This window comes from Trichosurus vulpecula, chromosome 1, assembly GCF_011100635.1.
Source record: "Trichosurus vulpecula isolate mTriVul1 chromosome 1, mTriVul1.pri, whole genome shotgun sequence".
Classification (NCBI taxonomy): Eukaryota; Metazoa; Chordata; class Mammalia; order Diprotodontia; family Phalangeridae; genus Trichosurus; species Trichosurus vulpecula.
The window spans coordinates 269,290,674-269,311,522 of record NC_050573.1 but is presented as its reverse complement, the minus strand read 5'-3'; the positions used below and the strand labels follow the sequence as shown (position 1 = coordinate 269,311,522).

The 20,849-nt window shown below is 39.0% G+C and overlaps 1 protein-coding gene and 1 pseudogene across 1 annotated transcript in view; both read right to left on the bottom strand.

Annotated features, from left to right (window-relative positions):
* The window catches only part of XKR4 (XK related 4), a 477,727-nt gene that overhangs the window by 273,889 nt on the left and 182,989 nt on the right, over positions 1–20,849 (bottom strand). The window lies entirely within an intron of this gene.
* LOC118855715 overlaps positions 993–20,849 on the bottom strand; it is a 147,891-nt pseudogene continuing 128,034 nt past the window's right edge.

The window sequence follows — 20,849 nt, the reverse complement described above, 5'->3', positions numbered from 1 at the left end:
ATATAGAACAGACACCCTATTTTTTTGTGATAGAATGCAGGAATTGCTCTCCCACAAATAATTTTTCTATAACAACACATTAGTTCCATTCCTTTTTCCTGGTTAAATAACTTAATTATATTAGGATGAAAATCTTTGTAGAAATTTATGGATTGTGATAATTTAACTATCCCATTTTCTTGGGCTCTGAGGAAACTTGCCTTCTGAGTAACAGGATCTTTCTTTGGGGCAAGGGACATTTTGGGACAGTTCTACCTTTTCTTTTTAACATTCCTCCTGTTTCTTCTCCCACTCCAAATCAAGTCATTAACACATTAATATTAAACACTTACTATGTGCCAGCCACTCTGCTAAGCACTGGGGATACAAAGAAAGGCAAAATAATTCCTGTCCTCAAGGAGTTCATAGTCTAATGGGAGATGATATATAAAAATTATGCATAGTGGAAAGGTATAATTAAGGAGGATTGGGAAAAGCTTCTTGTAGACGTGAGATTCTAGTGGAATTTGAAAGAAGCAACAGAAGCTAAGAGGCAGAAATGAGGAGAGCAGTAATTCCAGGCATGGAGGATTGCCAATGAAAATGCTCCGAGTCAGGAAACTGTCTTGTACAAAGGATAGCAAGGAGGTCAGTGTCACTGGATCTCAGGCTATGTGAAAGGGAGTAAAAAGATTGGAAGAGTAGCAAAGGGCCAGGTTATAAAGGACTTTCAAAGCCAAACACAAGATTTTATATTTGATCCTGGAGACAATAGGGAGCCACTGGCATTTATTAAAAGGGAGGAGAGCAGAATATGACATAGTCATACCTCTGCTTTAGACAGATCGATTTGACAGCTAGGCAGAGGAAAACTTGGTTTCCCCCATGTGTTCCTATGAGTTTTCTCATACATCTCTATCATTCCAGGGAATTATATTTTTCTTTATACAGTGACAATTTTTTTCTTTGTTTTCATAAGTGTCTTCATCTTCTTCATTAGATTATACTTATAATCAACCAACTTCAAGGCCATCATTGTGTTTACAATATATTTCATCATTGAATTCTTTGCTTTTTGAATCATAATCAGAGGTGCATTTAGTACTGTGAAGAATGGATAGACCACCATTCACTGGTTCCTTCAGGAATCCTAAGACTTCATTTCAAGCAAGACTTCTGGTAAGATCTACCTCCAAGTAGCTTGTAAAGACACCAGGCTGATCATCAACGTTTTCTACCTTGTACTCATCTCTAGTCATGTCTATCTGACCTTCACAGATCTTGTCCATGCCAGATCTGTTAAGAATCACATAGGCCCACAGCTGGCCAACCCAATAAGCTACAGTATAATTTGTCAGGCTCCCCTCTACTACCATATTTTGGTCATTCGTGAGCATAAGCTGCATAGACAATTATATTCTCTTCTACATGGGCATAAGAAATTTGGCAGATGATATCCACTGGTGATTCAGAATCTTATCTTGCATTCTGGTGGGCTATCTTTGTTTTTGTCCTAGATTATTAAGTATTTAGGCAGCTAGATTATGCAGTGGATAGAGCACTGGACTTAGGATCAGGAAGGCTCGTCTTCATGAGTTCAAATCTGGCCTTAGATACTTATTACTTGACTGACCCTAGGCAAATCACTTAAACCTATTTGCCTCAGTGGCTCATCTGTAAAATGAGCTGGAGAAGGAAATGGCAAACCACTTCAGTATCTCTTCCAAGAAAATCCCAAAATGGGCTCACAAAGAGGTCAGGCCCAACTGATATAACGGAACAAATGTAGTGTTTCTGTGAATTACTGTTGTTCAATTGTGTCCAACTTTTTGTGACCCCTGTGGACCATAGTGTCCATAGAGTTTTCTTGGCAAAGATGCTGGAGTGGTTTGTCATTTCCTTCTCCAGTGAATTAAAGCAAACAGAGATTAAGTGACTTGCTCAGGGTCACACAACTAGTAAGCATCAGAGGATATGAATTCAACTCTTCCTGACTCCAGGCCCAGTGCTCTATCCACTAAGCCGTCTGGCTGATCCTGTTTCTGTGCATAGTAATCAATCTTTTCCTTTCTCCTCCTTTCTCACTTGAAATGGGATTTATTTTTGATGTCTTTAACAACCCAGTACTGCCAAAAGAGCCTTTTTATTTTTCTTAAAGTCCCCTTTCTCCCTCTCCTATTTTGGAAAAAGAACTAAAAGCACCAATGATATTTGCTCTTGGTGATTAGAAACTGATTAATTCCTCCTTGATACTACGCCTGCAATTCAAGTGGCTACCGCCAGATTCCTCCCAATTAGGATCAGTTTTTAGCCTCGTTCCCCTTGGCAACCTCATTGCTTCATCTGTCATTCTGCTGTGTTTCTTTTCCATCTATTCATCTATAATCCAGTCAGTAATTATTCCTAATTATTTACAGTTATATAAACTAAGCCTCTTAGCTGTTTCCATAAGTGCTTTCTCCTCTCTAATTCTCTATCAGGTTCTTAAAGGAGCTGTGCCTTTTACCGCTTCTGAATGAAACTTTAAAATACCTTCTGAATAGAACTAGTTTTTCAACACATTTTCACAGTGGTCCTAGAGATAGTGGAATGATGACAGCTCTTATTCTAGGTTTGAGAGGAATTGGTACTATGGTTGTTCTCAGGGTTTTTGAGGTGGCATGCACGAGAGAGCACACAAACCTCATCAAGTCAGAGTTAATAACAGCCTGGCTCAGGGCCCGGATCTAGAGAGGCAGGCAACTCCTTGTTAATATGCAGTACTTGATCTGAAAATAACATCAGTCATTAAAAGAGAACTTGATAAAGAGGAGTTATGCTTCAGGTTGGGCTTGGACTACCACATGACCTTGAAGATGAGCCAAAAAAAAAAGGTATTTTCTGTGCCCTTGGTAAGCTTTGGAAATTCCTCTCCTGAAGCTTAAAAATTCCAACCCTTGTATTAATGGGCATGGAGGGATGGGGTGGGGTTAAGCGGCATCCCAAGATAATCACAAGACAATTACATGCTATGGATTTTAAATAAGTGCATTTATAAAAAGTAATATTAAAGTGTCTCTTTTTGTGTCCATTGGGTGAGTCCTCGGCAGCTACCTACCTTGACTACCCTAGTTCAGTTTTTGTCTCTAAGGTCACTTTTAAATCTAAGAGTCTATGATTTAGAAAAAAAAAGATATAGAATTAGACACGTTTGGTAACATAACTTTAAGAGAGGCAAGAACCAAGAGCATTGCATTCTATGGAGACTTCTCCATATTCTTTCAAGTTAGAAGAGATCTCTACAATCCTCTAGACCAGTTGTTCCCAAACCATTTTTGGTCTCCATGCCCCTTTACACTCTTAAAATTATTGCAGACTCCCCTCCCCAAGAGCTTTTGTTTATGAGGCCTATATCTATCGACACTTATAGTATCCGAAATTAAAATAGCTTAGTATTATTATGAAAGTAGTTTTGACCTCAAAGACCCCTTTGAAGAGTGTCAGGAGACCCCAGGGATTCTCACACCACGCTTTGAAAACTATTGCTCTAATCTAGTCCCCTCCTGGCCTAGTTGACGTAGAGTGGAAGCTTCACTGAAGTGCTTATCTCAGGGTTAGGAAGATCCGGGATCAAAGTTCACCTCAGATATTTACCAGCCACATGCTCATCAGCAAGGTGTTTAACTCTAGTTTTTACATCTGTAAAGTGAGAATAATAGTTGTGCCTTCTTTACCAGGTTGTTTTGAGGGTTAAATAAAAGAATATATGGAGAAGCCTTTGCAAATCTTAAGGTGCTATGTAAATGCCAGATATTATTATTGTCCTTACTGGAGAAGTAGCCTGCCACAGCAGGTGGTGAGCTGGCCTTGAAATCAGGAAGAGCAGCATTCAAGTCCCACCTCTGAGGATACTGGCTATTTTTACTAATTTTTAAATAGCTTTATTAAGCACTAAGCATTTTACAATTATCTCGATTTACCCTCACTGTTACCCTGGGAGGTAGGTGCTATTATTATCCTTATTTTACAGACAAGGAAACTGAGCCAGATGAAGGTTAAACAACTTGCCGGGGGTCATAGCTAGCAAGTTCCTGAGGCCAGATTTGACCTCAGGCCTTTCTGGCTCCAAGTCCAAAGCTCTACCCCTTGCTTCACCTAACTGCCTCTTAGCTATATGATCCTGGGTAACCTCACAGTGTCAGGGGCAACTCTTCATGACTATAAGTTCAGAACAATTGCAAATCTGCATGGATAGAGGGGGATTTCTTCAAGTGAGGTTCCTTCCCCACCCTGATGAAACTAGAGGTCTATGGAACAATGGATAGAGCTCCAGTCCCAGAGTGAAGAGGACCTGAGTTCAAAGCCAGCCACAGACACTAGCTGTGTGACCCTGGGCAAACCACTTAACCCAGTTTGCCTCAGTTCCTCATCTATAGAATAAGCTGGAGAAGAAAATGGCAAACCACTCCAGTATCTTTGCCAAGAAAACCCCAAATGGGTTCATGGACAGTCAAATATGACCGAATGACTCAATAGCAGCTCTGTCACCACTACCACCACCAAAAGCAATAGGGAATAGGCCGAGAGCAGCAGAAATAACTTATTCAATGTCACAGGTTTAGATAGTGGGAAGCTATGACTAGAACTCGGATCTTGGGGACCTTTTCCATATCTGAAATTCATGTTGGGAAATAGCAGGAAAAGGGGATTGAAGGAGTAAAATTGATTTGCGTAGTCTTTCTTTGTTAATAGAGTGTCTATACACAAAGTGGGATGAAGACATTTCTCCTGATCCTAATCATCCTTTGTGGCCTCACCTTGAGTACCGAATTCTTGAAAGGTGACTACATACTCCACTTACGCAGTCATGACCTGCATAAATGATTCCCCAAAACATATTTGGAGGGTAGACAAGGCCATAAAGTATGTATCATGAATATGTGTGATGACAGGAAGGTCTTTTAAAGGCAAATCAAGCCAATGACAGCAACACCCCCCTCACCCCCTTGTTGAAAATAAAAAGGCCATTTTATCTGCCATCAATATTAGCACTGAGTAAGCACCCTCAGTGTGTGTGCAGCAGAGCGCTCAGTCAAGGTCACATCTTTAAATGACAAGCGCTGGAAATAATATTAAAAAATCCTGAAAAGCAAAGAGAAATGTGTGTCTCTAGATGGTGCAGTTTTGCAAACACAACACTTAATAATCACAATTACCCCTAATCTTGTCAATCTTGCTATCCATTAATCTCCTCATGCAGCTCATTAGCTCCATACCAGAATGCGAGAAGAGTGATGTTTCATGGAATTGTGGGCTCCACATTTGCTCATTTAGACTCAGAGCAGAGGTCTCTGAGAGCTGGCACCAAGATGCAGAGGCAGCATGGACTGACAATGGGCCGAGCATCCAGATGGTGAGGGCCATGTTTCCTGCTTCCTCTGGGCTGTTGGCATGCTTGCCTTCTTCTTGGGTCAGCTGGGAAGGGAGAGGACAGGATTCTGTTCTTGAGCCCTGACTGTTATTTTCCAATCAGGTGCCTGCGTATTTACAAGGGATTGTCTCTTTCTCTGAATCTGGGCCCTGAGCCAAGCTGTTATTCACCATGACAATGGTTGATGGGTCTCTCATGCCTCCTCACTCATTCTCTCTCCCCCTTTCTTTCTCTTTCATATTATTAAAATATACCCTATTTTGAGGGGACGAGGATTTACATCCCATGCCACCCCATGAAACATGGGTAACAAAATGCGTGACTACAACTAGATCATCACAGCCAGGAAAGTCAAAATTAAAGCCTTTCATAGCCATGACAGCTAATCCAGATTAAACAGTTTAAGAATTAAAATGCAGTTTTAGGAGTCCTGAATACATTTGAGAGAATTAATAATGCATAGATGAAAACCTTTACCTCATATTTAATATATGCTATAGTAACATTGAGGTGACTTCCCAGGCAGCCTTAGCTATTTTGAATATGCCTGAGAATCAGGAAGAGAGTAACAGAAGGCCATCAGATTGGACAGAATTGCTACTCAGCTCAAAGAAGAACCCCTCAGGCTGGTACTCAGAACCTTTTAACTCATATTTTAGACACAATTTTGACAAACATGTTTGTATAGCTTTCTAGTTCACAGAGGATTACCACAGGATTTCTGAGCTCTTTCCTAGGTTAGTCCCAGCCATCTATTACTTAGTAGAAAAGTCTCAAGTAGTAGCCTGGGGCACCATGAGGCTAAACAAGTTGCCTATCCTTAAAGAACTCTTCACTGCCACAGGCAGAATTTGAGCTTATGGGTTCCCCGCCCTCAGTCTAGTATTCATCCACTATATCTGACTGCCTTCTAGTTCACAGCAGATATGGTGAAAATTAGGAATGCTTGGACTGGCGGAAGGTGGTGGAGAGAAGCAAGGGAGAGGAGAGCAGTCTGCTAGAAGCAGGAAGGCATGTAGTACAGGAGGAAAGCCTGATGCTGGAGGAGAAAGAATGCTAGCTCTGGAGTCAGTAAAACTAGGTTCGAACTCCACCTCTAGGGGCAGTGAGGTGGCTCAGTGAGTAGAGCATTAGGCCTGGAATCAGGAAGACCTGAGTTCAAATTTGACCTCAGACAAGCTGTGTGATTCTAGGCAAGTCACTTAACGTCTGCTTGCCTTCATCCGCTGGAGAAGAAAATGGCAAACCGCTGTAGTGTCCAAGAAAACCCACGGACAGAACGGCCCATAGGGTCACGAAGAATCAGACGTGACTGAATGATCGAACAACAACAACGTCTTGGCCCCAAGCCCGTGGTCTATCCACTGTGCCACTCAGCTGCCTGTTCTGTGGGACGTTGTATTGAAGCACGTGGCCTGATAAGTGATGCTCATGCTCTTTTTAGGGAAAAGGATAGAAACTGGACGTGTGATTTCATCGGCCCACACACCACCTGGATGAGGAACGACCCTCTACCAAAGCAGACTGGCACCTTCCCTGTAACTTTTAGTCCTAGAAACTCACCTCAAATACTATGAGGCTAAGTGACTTGTCCTGAGTCACATGGCAAGCGCATGTCAGAAGTAGGACATTTACCCAGAGGTCTTCGAGGCCTGCTCTGTCTTCATTACACCAGGGCAATTCCCTATTTTATGTTATCATATAGAATAATTACAATGATAACTCACATTTAAATAATGCTTTTCAGTTTACACAGCATCTTCCTCACAACAGCCCTGCAAAGTAGGTATTATAATCTCTATCTTAGTGGTAAAAAAACAACAACCACCAAGTCTCAGAGAGGTGAGGAGACTCATCATCTCTTGTGTTAGTAAGTGGTGGAGCTACAATTCACATGCATTTCTTCTAATTTCACGTTCACTTTCCTTTCCACCGCACCCTCTGTAACTTTCTGTTCCTTACACCAATCCTGAATCTCCTGACTCCATACTTTTGTACTGGCTGGCCATTTCTGGACTAGACTCTCTCCACAAATCTAACTCTTTGACATATCTTCTTCAAGAAACCTTTCTGGATCCCCCCAGCTCCTAGTGCCTCCTGTCCATTTTTTAATCTTGTATTTGTTTGGCATATTTTTATTTAGGGGCATGTTGTCTCCCCTTACAGAGTTTGAACTTCCTGAGGGCAAAAGTATTCTCATTCTCATCTTTGCATAGCAGCTCCTGGCTCAGTGCTTGGCACATGATTAACAAATGTTTATTGACTGATCCATTGATGCATATGCAAAGTGAGTACAGACCATACTTTCATATTTTGTGATACATCATTTTCTGCTAGTCCTTCCAATAACTCAGGATACAATTCAACAAGGCCTTCTCAGTCTTTGTGATTCATCCATGACTGCCCCCAAATACACCACGGTGGGGGGTGGCTCTATCCACCATGCCACAGGCCTTTCTCTACATCTCAACATTGCAAAGATCCCAGTGTAGACATATGAGCTGTCCATCAGTTGTCCCTTGCTCTGGCATATCTCTTTGAGAGTATATTTTATGACACTTCCCCCATGTAGGTCTTCATTAGTAACTGAGAACCGATTAATAATATTTTAAAAATATTTGTATGCAGAGCCCCTTCACCTTTCCAAAACACAATACACATTCCCATCTGTAGTTTTCATGTGTTTTCCTGGGGATGGACTGCTTTTTTCTTTTCTCTTTTTTTACTTTTTCTTTACTTCTTTACTTTTTTTTTTTACTCTTTTCTCAACTCATCTGAATTCTACTGCTTCTTGAAGGCAGCATGATGCAATGGGAAGAGTGGTAGATATGGAGCCTCAAGATCTGAGTGTAAATACTATCTTTGCTATTTGCTATAGCTGTGGCCTTGGGAAAGTCCCTTCCACCTGCTGGGCTTCAGTTTCCTCGTAAGCAAAATGAGGGAAAGCAGATCACCTATTGCACTTATTGGACATTTAGTCACACACTGTTCTGTGATGGCTTTCATAGTGTTATTTAACTTTGGATGTGCATTGTCTTGAATCAACAATTAGGCCACATGACCCTTGAGGGTTGGGATCATATATCACATAGAATTCTTGGTATAAGCCACAGTGCTCAGAAGGCTAGGCATATAGTTGAATCATACAACTTTAGAATTGGCACGTCCCTTAGATATCATATGACCCAACCCCCTCATTTTTCTGATGAGGAAATTAGGGCATTGAGAGAAGGAAATCACAGAATTTCAGAATTGGGAGGGGCCTCAGGGCCTATCTGGTGCAATCAATGTCTGAAAATTTGGTACTACAAAAAAATCCAACAGGGGTAATCCAATCCAGCCCTTGTTTGAAGGCCTTTAATGCAAAGGAAATCTTTGCCTCCCAAGGTAGCTAATTTCACTTTGGGGAAGCCTAATTGATAAAATAATGGATTTGGACTAGATAATTTTTGGAGACAAAGGATAGCACTTGGAACTTGGAGTCAGCAAAGACCTTGGTTAAAATCCAGCTTCAGGCACTTACTAGCTATGGGACCTATACCTCTGGGAACTTTTCCCGATTGACCCTAGTTCTGTTCTCTGTGGCTAAAGAGGACAAGTCTAAACCTTCCTCCATGTAACAGCCTTTCAGATACTGGAAGACAGTTGTCAATTCCCCTCTGAGTCTTCTCTTCTCTAAGGTAAGCTTACTTCCATCAACAGATCATATGGCATAGACTTGTGATCCTTTACAGTTTGGTTCTTCCTGATGGTCAAGTTTATCATTGTCCTTCCTAAAATGTGCTTGCCAGAAATGAATATAATACTTAAATGTGGTCTGAACAGAGAGGAGTACAGGCTATCACTTCCTTCTTGAAAGTTTTGTCTGCCTCGCTGAAGCTCAAGATTACATTATCTTTTTTGGCTACTATACTATATTGTTGATTTTCATGGAGCTTGCAGTCCATTATGACTCCCAGATCACTCTTAGACAACCTGCTTTCTCCATTTTGCACTTGTGAAGTCAATTTTTGAATGTACAATGTAATATTTTATATTTATCCCTATAAATTAGATATTCAACACACTATTCTAGCCTGTCATGAAGTTTTTAGATGCTGATTCTGTCATCTAGCTGTCTTTTACATTTTTTTAAATTTATGGAATAAAACAAGCATTTTTATAACATAGTACAATGAAAAAGATGATTGTACATGAAACTGCAAATCTACTATGCACAATTTGCTATTCTATTCAAATATACAACAAAATTATCATGCAAATTGTCTTTGGCAAATGTGATGATGTCATCTGTACTTCTATTCAAGTCATTTGTAAAAATGTAAAAAAAAAAAACTAGCAACACAGGGATGACACAGATCCCTGGGACACTCCTCTGGCCAGTAAGTGTCAGAACCTGGTTCCTTGTGGGTATTCAATAAATATCTATATAACATATTAATGAACAAATGAATAAATCTAAGACTATAATACAAAATCTCATTAATTGTCATACATATACAATTTTATAGTGATTATAACTCTGGAATTACTATGGCCATTTAGTGTTAAGATGGATATAGTTTTCCATTAAAATGATAATCTTGTAAAGCTCTCCTTAGGTGGATCTCAATTAAAATGCTGAAAATACTGACATGGTTTCCTCCCTTTCTTCTCCTAGAGGAAAATGTCTTGTTCTGATTTATGAAGAATCTCATTCCTACTCTCCATTCATTTAGATCTCACAAAAGTAACAGTATAATGTACTCATGATGGTAAAATCAATCGAGTTGCACAATGTTTCGACAACGTCTTCTCGTAATTATATATTACCCATTAGTTTATGTAACAAACATCCAATGTGAGTCAGATCCGAGCAGCACTGGCTTTTTTTTTTTTTTTTACCCCTCCAACAAATCTCTCCTGGGATTTTCATGCCATTCAAGTTCCTCCTCTTTCATTAGTAGGATGGAATGTTGAGGTTTCTCTAAGTAAACATCTTTGAAAGAGAACCACTGTGACTCAGATTCGCATTTGAGTTCACACAATCTGTTGGCCCAACAAAGGATTTTAACAGTGTATTTTGCCTTCAGTAATGATAATAATATTGACATTCACATTATCCCATTTGAATGTCACAACGAATCTATGAAGTAAGAACTCTTACTCCCATTTTACAGATAAGTAAACTGAGATGCAAAGAACTTTGTGATTTGCCTGTGGTCACACAGTTAGACAGACCTGGTTATAAACCTGAAGTTTTCTTGATTACAGGTCTAGTATTCTATTCACTGCATCATCTTGCAATATAAGAAGATAAGAAGGAAGGAAAATTGAATGATAAATGAGCCCCTTTAGGCAATTCTATAGTATTTCCATCAGATGCCCCAAGGTAGCTCTTGTACTTACGGTTAAGCTATAGTTGAGTCCTTTCCATTATAGTTATAGTCCATAGAAATTAGACGTCTGTTGTAAAGCGACTTCTATGATTTCTGCCTCGCTGTTTAAATAATCTATCATTTCAACTTTGCTGTTCAGTCGTTTCAGTTGTGTCCAGGCTCTTCGTGACCCCATTTGGGGTTTTCTTGGCAAAGATACTGTAGTAGTTTTCCATTTCCTTCTCCAGCTCAGTTTGTAGATGAGGAAACTGAGACGATAGGGTTAACTGACTAGCCCAGGGTCACACAACCTCTGTCTGAGGCCAGATTTGAACTTAGGAAGATGAGTCTTCCTGACTCCATCCCTGGCACTCTATTGACTATCATCTAGCTACCCAACTTTGCTTTCATCTTATTCTGACTTATCTCCTTCCCTTCTAGGTAGCTAAGCCCAGCAACCAAGGCCATAATATAATAAGGGGCTGCTTATCATTGATAATATATAAGGCATTTTATAGAATATAGGGGTTAAAGCCTTGTCCAAAGGGCAGGACTCTTCAGAGAAAGTGGAAATTTCTGGCCAAGGATGATAGAAAAAAATGGAAATTGGAAGATTCAGGCTTAACCTAATGTATAGGAGAGGGAGGCTTCAGAGGAGAAGGAGGCTTCAGGGGAGAGGGAGCTAAAAGAAGAATGAAGCTTCAAAGAGACAGGGAAAGGAAGTTGAGACCTCTGAGTCATTTAATTAATTAATGCCAATTAAGTCAATTAATATCACTTAAGGGTTCAAATGACAATTTGCCCAGTATTGATGGATGGTTGTGGCCGCACCCACTTATGCATTTTCAATGGACAATATAATCACAGGATGCTAACTACACAAAAGGCATCTTATCAGAGCTTTTGGGTTGACCAATAGTAGTTATGCACCTTATGCACCTTCTTAACATCAGCATTTTGGTGAAACGATTTCATCATGATGCCTAAATATTCTGACAAAACTAGTCAAGTCCCTTCCAACTCTCAAATTCTGTGAGTCTGCGATGTATGTGTACAATTGGTTTCTTGGGCTTTTTGAATCAATTAATTTATGCTAGGCTTAATTTTTGTTTTTACCCATCTTTATTGTAATTTTTTCCAGGAAATTTTTAATTCTTTTTTTCACTATAAAGATTCTTGGTATCTCTACTCCTCTAGTGTGTAGACATTTTTCTTTCTTAAATTTTTCTTTTTTTGTGATGATCTTAACAATTATCAGCAAAAACAAGTATTTCATGTACAAAGAAGAACAAAAATAGATTTTATATGAACATGTAAACTTCTATCCCCTGTAATTTGTTTTGTTTAATATATATACATATTATATATATATATATACACACACATTATAGATATACATATATATCTGTGCATACACACACACACACACACACACACACATATATAAAATGTGTTTGGGGGGTGTGTGTGTGAGCAGATATTTAGGACAGCTAGGTGGCACAGTGGATAGAGTGTTGGATCTGGAGTCAAGAAGACTCACCTTCCTGAGTTCAAATCTCGCCTCAGATACTTACTAGCTGTGTGACCCTGGGCAAGTCACTTAACCTTGTTTACTTTAGTTTCCTTATCTATTAAATGAACTGGAAAAGGAAATAGCAAACTACTCCAGTATCTTTGCCAAGAAAACCCCAAATGGAGTCACAAAGAGTAGGATGTGACTGGAAATGACAGAACAACAATAATAATGTGTACATGTGTATGTGTATGCCCACACTCACATACACACACACACATATACATCCATACCTATACAAACACACACACATATATAATGTATATATTTATATACATATATAGACACAGACATATACATATATAATTTAATATGGTAGTAGCACAATTGCCTTGTCTGTGTCCCCTTCTGAATTTTTTTCTGTTTTCTTTTCTGCATTTTTTATTGTTCTTTTTTTGTTTTCCTTTTTAAATTTTTTTCTACCTTTATCACTACTGAATAATTCATTCGCCTACCTCCTCCAATAGAAGCCATTCCTTTTAATGAATAGGTATAGTCAAGCAAAACAAATCAACACATTGGCCATGCATAAAAATGCATGGCTCATTTTGTACCTCCAGTCCATTAGCTCTTCGCCAAGAGGTAGGTGGCATGTTTTATGGGTTGTCATTAGTAAGTATCATAAGCATCCTTTCTAGTTCATCATTCTATTTGTTGATGAAAGCTCTGCTATGATTCATTACTGCCCTCATTTGCACATATGTAAGATGTAATTAGTTCCTGAACCAGTCACTTTTCTATTTTCTAATCTCAGTCTATTTTCATTTCTGAAGGAACATGCATTGGAAGCACTTGCTAATTCTTCATGACAAGTTGGAAATCAGGAAAAAAAATGATTAATTCATTATTCCTCTGGAAGTTGAAGCCCTCACGTTTTCAGAGCAACATTTTATTTTTAAACTATAAGAGAGCTAGGACCGTTAGAAATTAAAGCCTGCGATACAGCCTGCTGACTACAGCACATATCTACTTGGTGGATCACTGGTAAAGACAAGATGATGACAAGTCATCAAGACTGCAAGCAAGGTTATAGGATCATAAGATCATAGATCTAGAACTAGAAGGGCCCTAAGAGGGCAGCTGGTCCAAGCCCCTCATTTTACCAATGAGGAAACTGAGGGCCATGATGGTTCAGTGACTTACTTGCCCAAAGTCATCAGAAGAAATATTTCAAAATACAATTTCAATAAACACTGGAAAATAGCAGGCGGATTACTTTGAGCACAGAGCCTTCCAAACTTCGGGAAGAGAAACGATGACACAGGCTTTGTAAATCTGAATGGCAAAAGAAACACACTCTACTATTTGTACATCATCTCTTTCACCTATATAGACCTACAGGTAGCTACTGGTACTATTGTCATTATCTTTGAACATAAAGGAAACGTAGGCATGAAGAATGTGTCTCTCAGAACTTGGAATCCAATTTAGATTAATGCACTTAGTAAAAATGATTATCACATCCATGTACTGTGATTATGTTTTTTTGTTGTTTAGTTATCTTCAATTATGTCTGACTCTTTGCGATCATATTTGGGGCTTTCTTGAAAAAGATACTGGAATGGTTTGCAATTTCCTTCTCCAGCTCACTTTACAGATGAGGAAACTGAGGCAAACAGGGTTAAGTGACTTACCCAGGGTTGCACAACTAGTAAGTGTCTGAGGATGAATTTGAACCCATGTCTTTCTTACTCCAAGCCTGACAATCTTTCCACTGTGTCACTTACCTGCCCTTGATGGTGTTTAGTCCTCTATTTTTAAAGATTTTTTTGTTTAGATAGGGGTTTATCAGATACATTTCTTGATCAGTCCTATAAGTCCCCAATTCTTAAGTAGACATTTTGCCTTGGTGAGGGCTAATATATAAATTTATGTTAACTTTATTTGGTTCACTGAGAGACAATCTGGAGAAATGGACATCTCTGGCTCTGCCAGTAACCTCTGGAATTCAAGAAATTGGGAGTTCCTGAGTTGGTGATTGTTGCCCAAGGAGAAGTGCACATGCCTAGTTCCAGAGACTGCCCTTGCTACATATGTATTGTACTTATTAGAGTGGGATATCACTGCTATCTAAGGATTGAGTCTGTAATTCATAATGTTTATATTTGTTCATTGATGAATTAGGTGTGTGCTTCCATGAGATAGTGTGACTATGAGGAATTCTCATGCTATTCATTTAGTTTGTGACTATAACTTAATACGGACACATTTGTTGGCCTTAGCCACTGGACTCTATGGTACTGTCCTGTAGTCTTGAATGTATTTGAACCATTTCAGTTAATTTGGAATCTGTAGGAGCTGATAATCAGCTTTAAATCTGCATAAATTAATATCTTAAGAATCATAGATCCTGAATTTCTATTACTTATATTAAACAAAAACTCAGATTATTCAGATTATTGGTTTGCAATGCACATGGTTCTTGCCTTACATAAATGGACCATTCTGTAGACTTCTATGTAAAGGATTTTTACTTAATGCAAATTTTCTGGTGTACATGGGGAAGGGAGGGAGGGAGACAGGAAGGAGCCTGCAACTTGGAGGAAGGGAGACTGCAAACAGTTCAAGGACAAGTGAAGGTTATAGAAGGAGAAGAGAGAGCAGGAAGGCTAGGGCAGCTACTAGACACATGGGCAGGTGAGCAGTGTGGGGCAAAGGTCTTCTCTCTCAGAGCCAAAGGGCTCAAGCCAGGTCTCTGATCTGGGGAGGTGGCCGCGGTTTCTATAAGTCAGTTCTTCTGCTTTTACTTGGAGGTTTTTTCTGGTTTGTATTTTTGTTTGTTGTTTTTTTTTTTTTGGTGGGGTGATGGTAGGCGGCAAAGCCAAGAGGTAGGAACAGAGAGAGAGAGCACAGTACTATACAATAAAGTTAACATAGGTGTGTTTTGGAATGTGGATTTTCTTCTAGAATTCTTTACATAAAGTCAAATTTTTGTAATCTGAATTTATGTAAGAGAAGAAAATAAAAGAATTTAAAAGAGCATTCACTGCATTTTCCTCCCTCCCCCACAGGAATGCGATGAAGATTAATGAGAGAAATTTTATAAAGTGCTTTGCCATCTTTGAGTGAAAAGGTGCTATATAAATAGTGTTACAGCACTTGTTTTAAATATTTATTGTTTACATTTGCATGCCATTTCATATTTAACATCTTAATTACCTATTTCAATATTTTATCCCATCCTATATACCCAGGGAATTTATCCATCTGCCTAATCATGAAATGCTGAAGCTGGAGGGGACCTTATAATTCATCTAGCCCAGACACCTCATTATACAGATGAGGAAACTGGGGACTAGAGAGATGGTAACATGTTGTCGTCTAATTTGTTATTGGCCAAGTAAGGCTTCAGAACTCCCCATCCAATGCTCTTTCCCTTGTATTATATTGTTCCTCCATGGGAGGAGAACAAGAAAGAACTTGACTTCTCTTCTGTTGGAGGCTATTCTGGACCTTTAATTTCCCTTTGCCATTTTTCTGATTGTTTCAGTCTATGCATGAAACCAGGCCACCTTCTGCTTTCTAGCGTGATCTGTATTTCCTCTCCCAGACTGACGTATACGCTCCCTTCAAGGCTTACTTGTTTGGGTAGGAGATCAAGTTTTATCTGTCCTATGGTTGTGCAGCTAATGCTGATGGGTACTTGGTACTTTGGGTCAATGCAGTCCTTATTGACTTTTTGTGCATTCCTACATGGACGCAGTAAATCTTAGTTCCTGGCCCTCCTTTGTTAAGTCACTTGATATGAAAGCTGGCCTGTTTCTAGACCCTTGCTGACAGAAATGACTCCCTGTTTTTTTTTTTAACCATTGATTTATCCACACACTTACCTAGTAGTTCCTATGTATGCAGTACTGGTTTAGTCAGCTTCATTTAGGCAAGGAATTCAAGGCTCTATTGATCACTATCAGTTTATCAAACATCATCTGATGCCCGTATTCAAGGTTAACAAACTTTTTAATCACAGTGTCTCTGTGGCTGATAATAGAGGGTGAATGTCCTCAGTCCAGGCCACCCATTGATAGACCACCCCTAACTCCCTTCTTCCCCTCAGTCCCTGTAAATCTTACCCAGCAGCAACAAATCAGATATAAAGGAAAGAACCAGAAATCTGGGCTCTCGATCAGAATGCGCATCCCACCCTATACCTGACCTTGCCTTTGAGACTGTGTTGTTGTTCTTCATGTTCATGTTCTTCATGACCCCGTTTGGCATTTTCTGGGCCAGGATAGTAAAGTAGCTTGCCATTTCCTTCTCCAGCTCATTTTTACTGATGAAGAAACTGAGGCAAACAGGGTTAAGTCACTTGCCCAGGGTCACAGAGCTATTAAGTATCTGAGACTAGGTTTGAACTCAGAAAAATGAGACTTCCTATCTCTAGGTCCTGCACTCCAGCCACCGTACCACCTAGCTGACCTAATGTAAGACTCTAGAACTAGGGAACCAAATCCTTGAATATCTACAAGTAACCAATTGCTTAACCTGGTATCCCTTGAGTGCTTGTGTTCCTTCTCAATACCTTACCCACTATCTCCTTACATTTTCTGATGTATATTTGTTTTAGAAACTGCCTCTCTCTATCTCACAGAGACTAGAAGTGCATCAGCCACTCATCATTGATATGGAAGCTTTGATTTACTTTACCTTTGCTCAGTACTGGTTCACCCCTCCCTGTGCAGCCTGGTTTCCCCGTCCCATACTGGCTCACCATACTGGCATTAGATTTTAGCACAGATATTCAACCGTCTCTAGCCTGTCTTCAGCTTAGAACTCCCAAGCTCAAGTCCTCCATTAGCATCAGTCTCTCCAGTAGCAGGGATTATAGGTATGGGCCACCACACCCAGCCTGATGTACTTTTAAATCTTGTTTTTGTTGCTTGAGTGACAAGACTTTTGCTTAGTATTCCTGGATACCACATAAAATCTATACAATTTAGCCTGAGACTAATGAGGGAATATTCAGGAAACTATCTTAGAAAAAATAAAGTCATGGGAACTTAGAGATCATTTAAAAGGCAGCTAAGGGGCACAATGGATAGAGTATTGGTTTAGAATCAGGAAGACTTAGGTTTGAATTTACTTAGCTGGTCATGTCACTTATACTTACTTAGCCTCATTTTCCTTACCTATAAAAATGGAGATAATGGTATCTATATCACATGGTTGTAGTAAAGCTCAAACAGCATGTTTAAACTGCTTTGAAAACTTTCAAGTGCTACAGAAATGCTAGCTGTTTATCATTATTATCCTATATTTTGACATCTTCATTTTTCAGGTGACAAAGTTGGGTCCCACAGAGTTTAAATGATTTGCCTAAGGTCACACGGTAAATGAAAGCAGGCAGATTTGAATCTAAGTCTACTGACAACAAACTAAACTGCAATATCTATAGTTTTTTCCTTTCACCCTTTAAATTATATATCGAGATATCTCCATATATATGGCTGAGCACTCACTGAACACCTGGTCTGATTTTTTATCAGGCCAAGTTTTAAAGTCCATTTCATAAAATCTTATTATGCCTGTAGAAGCTCTATGTGAGAAAAGATGGCTAATTGTCCCCACTACAAATCCCCCGTTTGGTTCAAATCAATATAGCTTTGTTTTCAAAGGTGACATTTAGTTTTATTTTGAATATTTTCATAGATCAACTCAAGGCGACTAAGAACTAAAAGGAATGATGAGTGGAGATAATCTTCCATAAATCTTGAAAAACTTGTAATTTTTTTTCCTTTTGACTGTTCAGAAAACTAAGGATGAGATGAGCTGAAAAAGAATTGTAAAGAAAAAGGTTTTAAAGCTAAGCCTCACTGGGTCAATACTTAACTAAAAGGAAACAGTATCTTTTAGTATTTTAATATGCTATGAAACCTGAAAAGTACATCACAACATATTAAGAACTGTAATTTGACATCTGTAGAATCATAGAACTGGGTGAAATATTAAAGATCATTTAGTACAATTTGCTTATCTTATAATGAAGAAAAGTGAAATCCTTAGAGCTTAGTCGAGTGACTTCCTCAAAGGTGGAAGTTAATGGCAGACCTTGGATTAGAACTCAGGTCTACCGAATGCTGGTCCAGTATTCTTCCTACTTCCTCCAATCATTTTGTTGCCTCTTGATGGAGTAATCATCTTTTTTATTTCTTTTCCTTCCAAAGTCTCTTGGACTTAGCTTTCCCCGAAAGAGTTTCCCTACTTCCTATGTGGTCTTAGGCAAATCATTGAATATTTCTATGCTTCAGCTTCTTTCACTGCAAAATAAGGAAGTTGAACTAAATGGCAACTAAGGTTGCTTCCAGTTCTAGATCATTGATCCCATGATATGATAGTATGTGAATAAAAAAAGTGAAGATTTTGAAGAAAGGAGGAAGAACAGAGAAATGGTGCTAATTTGTCAAGCGAATAAGGAAAGAGACAATGTTAGAATGTTTTTCTAGGACATTGCTGTTCCCAAGAAGGCATGGAGTCAGAAGAGGAAACAGGAAAGGCTAATAATGAGAATTTCTCATCTAAAAATTACAACATGGTCTGTGTAGGGCATTTAATAAATTGCTGACTTACAAAAACATGAATTAATAATAAAGTCTGCCTTCATTAAAGCCCTACTTTGATTCCTCACTTGTGCAGAGGGGTCACTGGTTTGTTGAAGGTTATGCCAGTAGAGGTCAGGCTTGGCAAGTCCCGTCTCAAAGAGCTTTGAGATCAGGCTGTGTTGGATTCGGTTCTATAGTCTGAAGACCAGAAAGTTTTATTACCAGAAGCAGCAGCTTGGTAGTGAATTTTTATCTTGTAACCTCAATGTATGAGTATCATCTACTAAGCTATGCATGGCTTGTGAGCTCCATCCCCAGAGAGAAGCCAATGCTGGTGAAAGCATCTGTTAGATCTGTTAAAGCATAAATACTCAGTTTGAACACTAATGTTAAAAATACCTGGATAGGTATGTGGACCAAACATATAATTCATGTCACAATTATACTTTGCCTTTAACCAAATCATTCCCCTCATCTTTCTGTTGTTTAACTTTGAGAGTTGATTCAATGGCATGCCCTACTTGGATCAAGCCCATTGCTATTCTTATAGTATGTATGACATCCAGGCACTAGGATCATAGCATATCATGGCTTAAGTAGTGTGAATTGTACATGTGAAAATGTCCCTATCTCCGTGAAATACAGCAGTGGTGTCACTGTGGAAAGACCATTGAACCTGGAGTTATAAAATGTAGGTTGGAGAGAGCAAATTGGTACAATGGATAGAAATATGTACGGCCTTCTAGTCAGGAAGACCTGATTTCATGTCCTTCCTCAGCCACATACTGGTTATGTGACTATGAACAAGTCACCTAACCTCTCAGAGCCTCAGGAAAAATTATTTATTGCACTGACCTGTGAGGATCAAATGAAATAAGGTATGTAAGACACTATATGAATGTGAGTGGTCACAATTATGTGAGAGATAAGGAGGACTGGATGGTGATTTCATTGATATAGAGAGCTTCTAGATGAACCACTGCAAAGTATGTCTGTTTTTGTGGTGAGCTAAGCCCTTCCCAGAAAACCAGTAAGTACCTGTAGTACAATTTAGATATTGATCTTAGCCCAGGCCTCCCATTAGCATCAATATATCATCAAAATGCATCTGTCAATACAAGAAGGCTTGTATTCAGTCAAATGATCAGAGTGACTAACAATGCTATATTTATATGCTGTTTTTGAAAGTTATCTCTGCAATCTAAAAGAATAATGGAACTAAATAAAGACCGGATAATTCTCATACTGACCATAAGTCTGCCAGTCAATCTTGAAGTGACCAATTTTCAAGAAAAGTTGCTGAGTTTCTTGATCTCCCTCCAAAACTTGGCTAAATACAAAAACACTGACAAGAACAAGGATAAACTAATGGGGTGGGAGAAATGAAGAGAATAAGAAAAGTGGAAGGGAAAAGAAATACAGGGAGAAAGGGAAGAAACAAAAAGGGAAAGTGAGATGAGAAGAGAAGAGAAAGAGAAGGCAGAGAAAGAGTTCAGCTAAGACTTAATATCCATCTCTTCCACACTCCTTCTCTCATAAGGGTTTCTAAGTAAAGAGATTCTGGCAGTCATTGTAACATCTGTACAAAAGAATAGCAGAATGTTACAGGATGAAGTATAAGACCTGAACAGAGATTTTTAAAATAGCAAACAATATTAAATGATCACTACGAAAACTGGTCAGCATTGACTCTCTGCCTGTCAGACTTTATCAAATAACTTTTCTCCCAATCCATAGTATTTCATTTAACGTATCTGTGGTCTCCCCTGATAGAGTGATATATAGTGCTTCTTGAGAGCAAGGAACATTTCAGTCAGTAAGTCAATAAGCATTCATTACACACCTACTATCTGCCAGACACAATGCTAAGCACTGGAGATACAAAGAAAGAAAAAGACAATCCTGGCTCCCAAATACTTCACGGTCTAATGTTTCATATTTTGTTTTTGACACAGTGTTTAATATATGTACCTGACACATAGTAGGCATCTGAC